At 30.6% G+C, this 7,973-nt stretch overlaps 1 pseudogene; it reads left to right on the top strand.

Annotated features, from left to right (window-relative positions):
- The first annotated feature begins 7,152 nt into the window (after window positions 1–7,152).
- Window positions 7,153–7,295, top strand: LOC117170432 (annotated as a pseudogene).
- Window positions 7,296–7,973: the final 678 nt, after the last annotated feature.

Genomic DNA, 7,973 nt, shown 5'->3' with positions numbered 1-7,973 from the left:
GGGCGCATACTTTGAATAAAATATTTGTTATCATTCTCTTGAAATAAATGTGTTTTTTTCTTGAAAAAATACCGGTTTCATATGTATACACCTGGTAATTCCCGCTCGTTTTTCCTCTACCACAATCCGCGTCGATTCAAACGTTACGGCTTCCAAACAAGGAGTCCTATTTGTACTATTTTATTGCTTCATCAATTTCACGTTTTCTACTATTTTATTTTTTCTTCAATTTGATTTCTTCACCAATTTTCTTTTTAAATTAATTATTGTTTGTTCGCAATTATATCTTTTTTTTATATTCTATTATTTGTTTAAATTATATTTTCAAATATATTTTTCTTTCTGAAATATAATTTCTTATACAATTGTATTTTTCAACCCCTTTTATTTTGTGAACAATTAATTGAGTTTGTCAAACATATTATTTTTAAAAATAAATTTGTTTTTGAAACATTTAATTTATTAAACAATTTTTTAATATTTTTTTTACACTTTTATTTTTCCAATATCTAATTGAATAATGTCATTTATTATGATTGGTTAAATAAGAATTAATTAATGAAGAGAATACTAATAATTGATAATTAAAGTATTCTAATTGAAATTCACATAAATTTGTTTAAAAACTAATTCTTAATCTTATGGTCCAAAAATCTATAACTTTTATTGTAGCAATTATTTTGTTAAAGATTTTTTATTTGAAACAAGAAATAATTTTCCTAATTTAATTCATTGACTAATGCCAGTTGTTAAGCAATTTATTTTTTTTTTGCATATTTTATTTCTTGTACCACTTTGTTCCTACATCAATTTGATTGTTTTTCCTGATTTTTAATTTCTTAAACTATTTTATTTTCTGAACAATTTTATTGTTTAACCCCTTTAATTTTGTACACAATTGTTAAAGTTTGCCATTAATTTTATTTATTAAATGAATTAATTTTTTAAATATTATATTATTTACAATTTTACTGCTTAATATCTTACAGATTGATATAATTTATTATCATTCCTTAAATAATAATTAAATAATGAAGAGACTAATAATACTTGATGATTCACGTATTCTAATTAAAATCCATATAAATCTGTTTAAAATTTAATTTTCAATTTTAGGGTCCAAATAGTCCAAACAGGAATCTTGCATAACATTATAGTTAATTGCTAGGCTATGAACATTTTTTCCCGTAAATTATGAAAAATGGATACTTTCCAAAGAGTGCAGTCCTTCCTGTACAAAATTCTCAATTTTGCAAACAATTATACTGAATGTTAACATTATACTTTTCCATATATAAGTGGCACAATACTTTTATTTTGTTCACGTCATGACTTTTTTAATTAATGATTACATGAAAATAATTTTCTCCAAAAATTTCACACCCAGTTAAATAATACTCACCTTTGCAGCATACATATATTAGCTACAAAAAAATAAGGAGAAACATTTCATTTCACAAAATTGTTGACTAGTTTTATATGTTTAGGTATTATCTTTTTTTCTGTAAGCACCTTTATGTCGTAAAAATTAGACATTACTTCTACGAATTATTTTCGTAAAAAATAGTACCATTTATTTAATTGTATTCAACGTATGCAGTTCTTATTGCAGGAAAGCAGAAAATGGATTCTGAGAAGAAAATGATGCAAAATTGTTAAAACAAGACGAAGAAATATATTTAAAAACATTGAAATCTGTTCAGAATTTGGTAATATAAAATATGTTCCTGTTTTTTCTAGGCAATCCGTACATTTGAAGAAATCTGCATTATTTATCCAATTGCGAAGTTATGTAAACATTTATTTTGCGCCTTATGTAGCTGAAGAAATTAATTATTTTAACAAAAGAAAATCATGTATAACAATGCATTAGTCAACAATAATTTCAACTCCGATCTGCACCGACGCAGGTCGGAGTGAGAAAGAAGAAGTAAGGGATTTTATTCTTAGGATTCAGCTCCCTAGAAGATTCAAATCTTATAGAGAATCAGGAAGTCCCCCGGTAATAAGCGTAGAATAGAGAAAAATTGATATTTTCAGATTTCAGCGCAAAAGTGAAGATTATTTTATTATTTTGAATGCGTGATTTTTCCATCGGGCTAAAATTCCACAATAAGAATAAGATGCCTCCTAAACTTATTCACTTCTATTTCCATAACGACCTCCACACAGTTTTCTATTCTCCCAAAGAGAACGTGTTTTCAATATATTTAATTCCTCCTTATTGTACCGCAAACGCACCTCACAGAAATATTTTTTATTCTTCAGAAGTGTTCATATTTTTATTTTATTTAATTCCTTCTAATAAGGTCACAAAATATGTGTAATAAGTTGTTTTAATTCCTTCATGCGGAATGTAAGTTTTGATATTTTAATTGTTACCAATTCAACTCTGCCTCTCTAGAGTTAAAATTATTTAAATTCACACATTTGCATAGATTTCTTTGTTGCATTTTTAACACGTTTAAATAAATTATTAAAATTTAAATAAATATACATTTCAATATTTTTCGAATTTATAAGTTATAAAAAGATTTAATAACAAAAATAGGTTAAATAAATGCTTTCGTTACATTTTACTGAGTCGATTTAGAGGAATAGGATTTGCACTTTTCTGTTTCCTTTCGGGGATTTTTAGACGGAGGAAAAATCACGTATTCATAGGAATACAAATTCTTAATTTTTCTGAATTCAACGCTTGTTACCGGGCCGATCTTTCCAGTCTTTCGATCCTCTACTGATTCCATCTATAGCGGAGTGGGGGCCAGAGGTCGTTCAGTGATGAATTACTCTACTCGGGATTCGTTCAAGGCACCAACTTGCCTGCCTGAATAGTTTCCCCAATTGTTTGCGGAGGGATGACTTCGACCCTGAGAGATTGGATGACGCCCCTTTCAAGCTATCGTTCTCACACAGAATACTACACGGTAAAAAAAATTGAACTGTGACAGGGATATTATTCCTTATTATAGCCAAACATTAGGCTGAAAAGGAACGAAGGAATTTAGAAAGAAACCTGGATCAGCGAAAATGAATATCCTTGACCATTTTCCATACACCAGGGATATCGTATAGTCAAACCCCTAATAAGTATAGCTATAATAGGGATATTAAGAATAGGTGTCTGAAGCAATTGTCGGAAGAGCGCCGGTGTATTATGGGAGCAGCGAAATAAAATGGCGACGGTCTAATCGGGAGCAGTGACAGTTGAGATTTACTTTGGACAATTAAACGCTTTTTAACACATAAAATGTGCGCGATTGTTAATATTAAATGGAGTTTATGTTGCAGTAATAATAATTTACATTTGTTTCGATTGTAGGCGATAACTATATTGAAATGTCAAGAAACGCGATAAAAACAACAAACTTGACCTTCAAATGCATTACACGGATTTCAGGGAAATTCATTTTCGCGATACCAGACGAAAAATTGGCTACTGTAAGTTAATATATTTCTATAACAACTAAATTTTTTTTCTAATCTGAAGATAGTACAATTATACATAATCTGTCGAAAATAATAAACTTTCGAAATTAGCAATTTTGTCCAAATTTCTGATTTACGAGAACAATTTACATGAAGTAACTAAATGTGTAACTCTTCTAACTAAACGTTTTACCTAATCCAAGTGTACACTTTCTTTGAGTTTAATATATTCTCGATTCACTCGTTCGCCTCAAGAATTTTTTTTCCGTGTATATATCTCCTAAAGAGCGCGTTTACAGCATCACTTTCGGCTCACTCAGGATTCACTCTCAGTCCCTGATTTTTACACGCTGCGACTGAATTTTCCTTTCTGAATGTAAAGTTCGTTCGAGGGAATGTGTGATTTTATTTTTATCGAGTGTGTAATATCACACTGCTGTTCGAGGGTCCTTTCATTTACATAGCTAGAGGATGTAATTTCACATACTTTTGTAAAATCACACAGTGAAGTGTGTGATATTTACAATGATACAATATGTAATTTTCCGAAACTTTGTAATTTTACACAAATCTTTTTTTACAGTGCAGTGGACGAAGGTTGTGATTTTGCCTATCTATATATTTAAAGTTTAACGTATTTAATAACATAAAATGCAAACGTGGCTGATTGGTCTTACGACCTGTTCTGGAGTCCAAAGAATATGTGTGTGGGGGAGGGTAATATGTGGGGGGGGGGGTTGTTTTACTGCCGACCGCTGGTGCCTTTCTTCGACCCGTGGTTCTGAATGCTTGGATGGCACCTGGCCACGATCTCATCTTTCCTGGAGATCGGGGAGATCGGGAAATAATTACAGAGCCTATCCATTACAGTTTGCAGTTTGAGTCACTTTAATATCTGTATTAGAACTGAAGATAATATAGTTGCACATTTTTGTACTATCAAGCAGCAATTGTTATTATTTTTCAAACTTCTCAACTGCAACTGGTTCACAACAGTTTTACTCATACTCATGATTTTTTTCAAATTTTTCCCATCGCCCCCTGTATAAGAAATAATGCTCTAAACTTGACTGTTCTTAAATGTACCCGAAAATCCTTACTTTTTTTACATTTTTCAGTCTGCTAAGTAAAACAAGTTTTTTACATAAACGTCTTCAAGCTCATTTACGTAGAACACTTTCAGCTTTCATATGACTGTTTTTTTGTTGCGCTAACTTGTTTTTTGACTGAGTTGTTAAACTTCAAAGGCAGATGCCTATGATTTTCTCGCCGATAGTAGGAAGACTCCGTCAAAATTTTATTTCCATATTTCATTACAAATAATAATTTAATTAATTTCAAAAAGACTTTAAATCAAATCGGAGAAGTGACTTATAACTGTGAGCTGTGATCGTAATATAAATTAGTGCTTCCCAGGAAACAAAAATATCCATTCACTTGTGTTGAATGGGTTTGGAAGGCTTCTGAATTTCGTATCTGTCACTGGAATTCCAGATTTCCGCTGATTGGGTTTTTAAAAACTTTTAGTGGTGATTATTTTTTTTGACTAACTTATATGCAGCAAAAGCCTTTGCAACATCTAGAACTGAAATAACAAAAGGAATCTAGTAGCGTTGTACATGATTTCTTTTAATCTTTCGATAATTTATGAATTTAAGAAATCTTGTGAAATATGGCAGTTTAACCTAAAAAAAGTCGTTCTCATTCAAAAAGAGGGAAACCGATTCAATATGACCTTACTTGAAATGTTCATTGCAGTACATGGCAGATTCGAAGCTGCTTGAGGAAATGACTGATTTATATAGTCGAAAACTGACTCAGTTTTAACTTTCTGAATATGCAAATGACAGATACGCAATTCACAAAGTAGTCTTTTCAAGGGGTTCTTTTTCCTGGGTTAAAACTGAAAAAAGGTGATGTAATACATTGGCATGACGTTAGAGATTTTTTAGTTTATTATCATTTTTCAGTGAAATTAATATTTATTGAGTAGTTTTTCATTAGCTAACATTAATCTATACTGCATAATATAGCCTCCAAATATACATATGATTTTTTTAGTCACTGCTGTTTGTCAAAGTCCGTCATTGTGTTTATAATTTCTGTTGCAAAAGAGTTAATTATACAAATTACCAGTGTGTAAGTTTTTATATCCCGTGTAATTATGTTGTACTTAGCCATTTTATAGAACAAAGTTAGGTTATATGACTTTATAAAACTCAATATTATTTTTCAAACTTTATTTTAAAAAGGAAGGCAATTCAAGTATACCATAGGTTAAGTATACATTTCGATTTATTTTTGAGACCACCTTATTTCTTATAAATAAAATATTAAATGTATTCGACAATATTTTTAACTGAAATAAAACTTAACATTTCAAAAGAAAATAAATTTTTATTATGATTAATTATTATAATGTTCATCAGAAGTATTTCATCTCGGAGGTCTCAATCAATATAAAACTAATAATACATCTTTCATTTCTTTAAGTTATAGTTAAAATACAAAAATACACTTGATAAACACCTTCAAATCGCTAAAAATTGATTTCAAGCAAAATTAACCTTTTTCACGAAAACTGGGATATTCTAGGATGTTTATTGCTTCAATCAGCCCACTCGGTAACAAGCGTTGAATTCAGAAAAATTAAGAATTTGTATTCCTATGAATACGCGATTTTTCCTCTGTCTAAAAATCCCCCAACGGGAACAGAAAAAGTGCAAATCATATTCCTCTCAATCGAATTAGTAAAATTTAACGAAAGCATTTATTTAACCTATTTTTCATTATTACATCTTTTTATAACTTATAAATTCGAAAAATATTTAAATTTATATTTTAATAAATTATTTAAACGTCTTAAAAAATGCAACAAAGAAATCTATGCAAATGTGCGAATTTAAATAATTTTAACTCTAGAGAGGCAGAGTTGAATTGGTGAGAATTAAAATTTCAGAATTACATTCCGCATGAAACAATTAAAACAACTTATTACACATATTTTGTGAACTTATTAGAAGGAATTAAATAAAATCAAAATATGACCACTTCTGAGGAATAAAAAATATCTCTGTGAGGTGCGGTACCGGTACAATTAGAAGGAATTAAATATATTGAAAACACGTTTTCTTTGGGAGAATAGAAAACTCTGTGGCGGTCGCTATGGAAATAGAAGTGAATAAGTTTAGGAGGTATCTTATTCTTATTGTGGCATTTTAGACAGATGGAAAAATCACGCATTTAAAATAATAGAATAATCTTAACTTTTGCGCTGAAATCTGAAAATAGTAATTTTTCTCTATTCTACGCTTATTACCGGGTAGGAAAAAAGAACCGATAAAAAACGAGTCGGTTTGAATTGCGTATATTTCATTTGCAGATTGAAAAGATGAAAATGCAATCGGTTGGCCATATTTTTAATCGGTCACCTCCCAGTAAACACGTTCTGTAACTGTTCCAGGTCAAAAAAGGAACTGTGTTCTATAGCAGTTGTTACATGGTGATGATCGAATTGTTCTAGGACAAAAAGGTAACAGTGTTCTACAACACTGTGACAAAATTGCGACAGAACTGTTCTCCAACTATGTGATAGCACTGTTCTGTAACAGTTGCTATGGAATTCTTCTAGAACAAACTGATCACAGACGCTTTATAATATTTGTTTCAAGTTTATTTTAGAAATGTGCCGTAACAGTGTGATATCGAGGTTCTAGAATCCTGTTACAAGTGTGTTCTAGAATCAATTAGGAACAAAGATTAGTTCGTTAACACTGTGGTCGAGCTGACCCTTGCGAATATCCCTAATGTGGATATCTCGGACGTATAGTTTTTGTTAGTCGGGACTGCGTACGCGCTATACCAGATCAAAATATATGCATAGGAAAATCAAAATTTTCGCCTCGCAGGATATTCCGACGGGTTATCTTTAGAATAACCCGGAATATAAATGGGGTTAAATCGAATATCCCGGGATATCCTATTGCTGTGAGGGGTACATAGCACTGTTCCATATTTGATAAATAAAAGTTCTAGAACTGTTATAGAATTGTTCTAGATTTTTTACAATGCAGCGTACCAAAGTTCTAGAATTGTAGCAGATCTAGAACACGTTCTTTTGTGTTCTAGAACAGTTACAGATCTTTTCTGTAACCATATTTGCTGGGCTGAGCCCGGTGCTTTAATCCCACATTCGTTAAAATGCTTCGTGAATAGAGTTGAATGAGACTGACTAACCTAAAATAATTCCTATGGGCATTCTACGATTCATTAATGTGGACATGAATCGGTTGAGATTCAATATGAAATGGAATTCTTAAAAGATCACAACGAATAGTAAAAATACGATGCACACACAACGATTTTCAATAAGCGTGAATCTGCCAATTGTATGTCACCTCAGGTTATGTTTAACTGAGTAGAATATGCAGATTAAAATTTTAAAGAATTAATTCTTTCGAATGAGAAGTATGAAGTAATACATTTGATTAGGACAATTCTGATCAAACAAAAATTAAAGAAATTCAAGTTAAATAATATTGTTA

The sequence above is a fragment of the Belonocnema kinseyi genome, chromosome 3, assembly GCF_010883055.1.
Source record: "Belonocnema kinseyi isolate 2016_QV_RU_SX_M_011 chromosome 3, B_treatae_v1, whole genome shotgun sequence".
NCBI classification, from domain to species: Eukaryota; Metazoa; Arthropoda; class Insecta; order Hymenoptera; family Cynipidae; genus Belonocnema; species Belonocnema kinseyi.
Note: the sequence above shows the minus strand (reverse complement) of the source record. Positions and strands in the feature narration are given on the sequence as shown.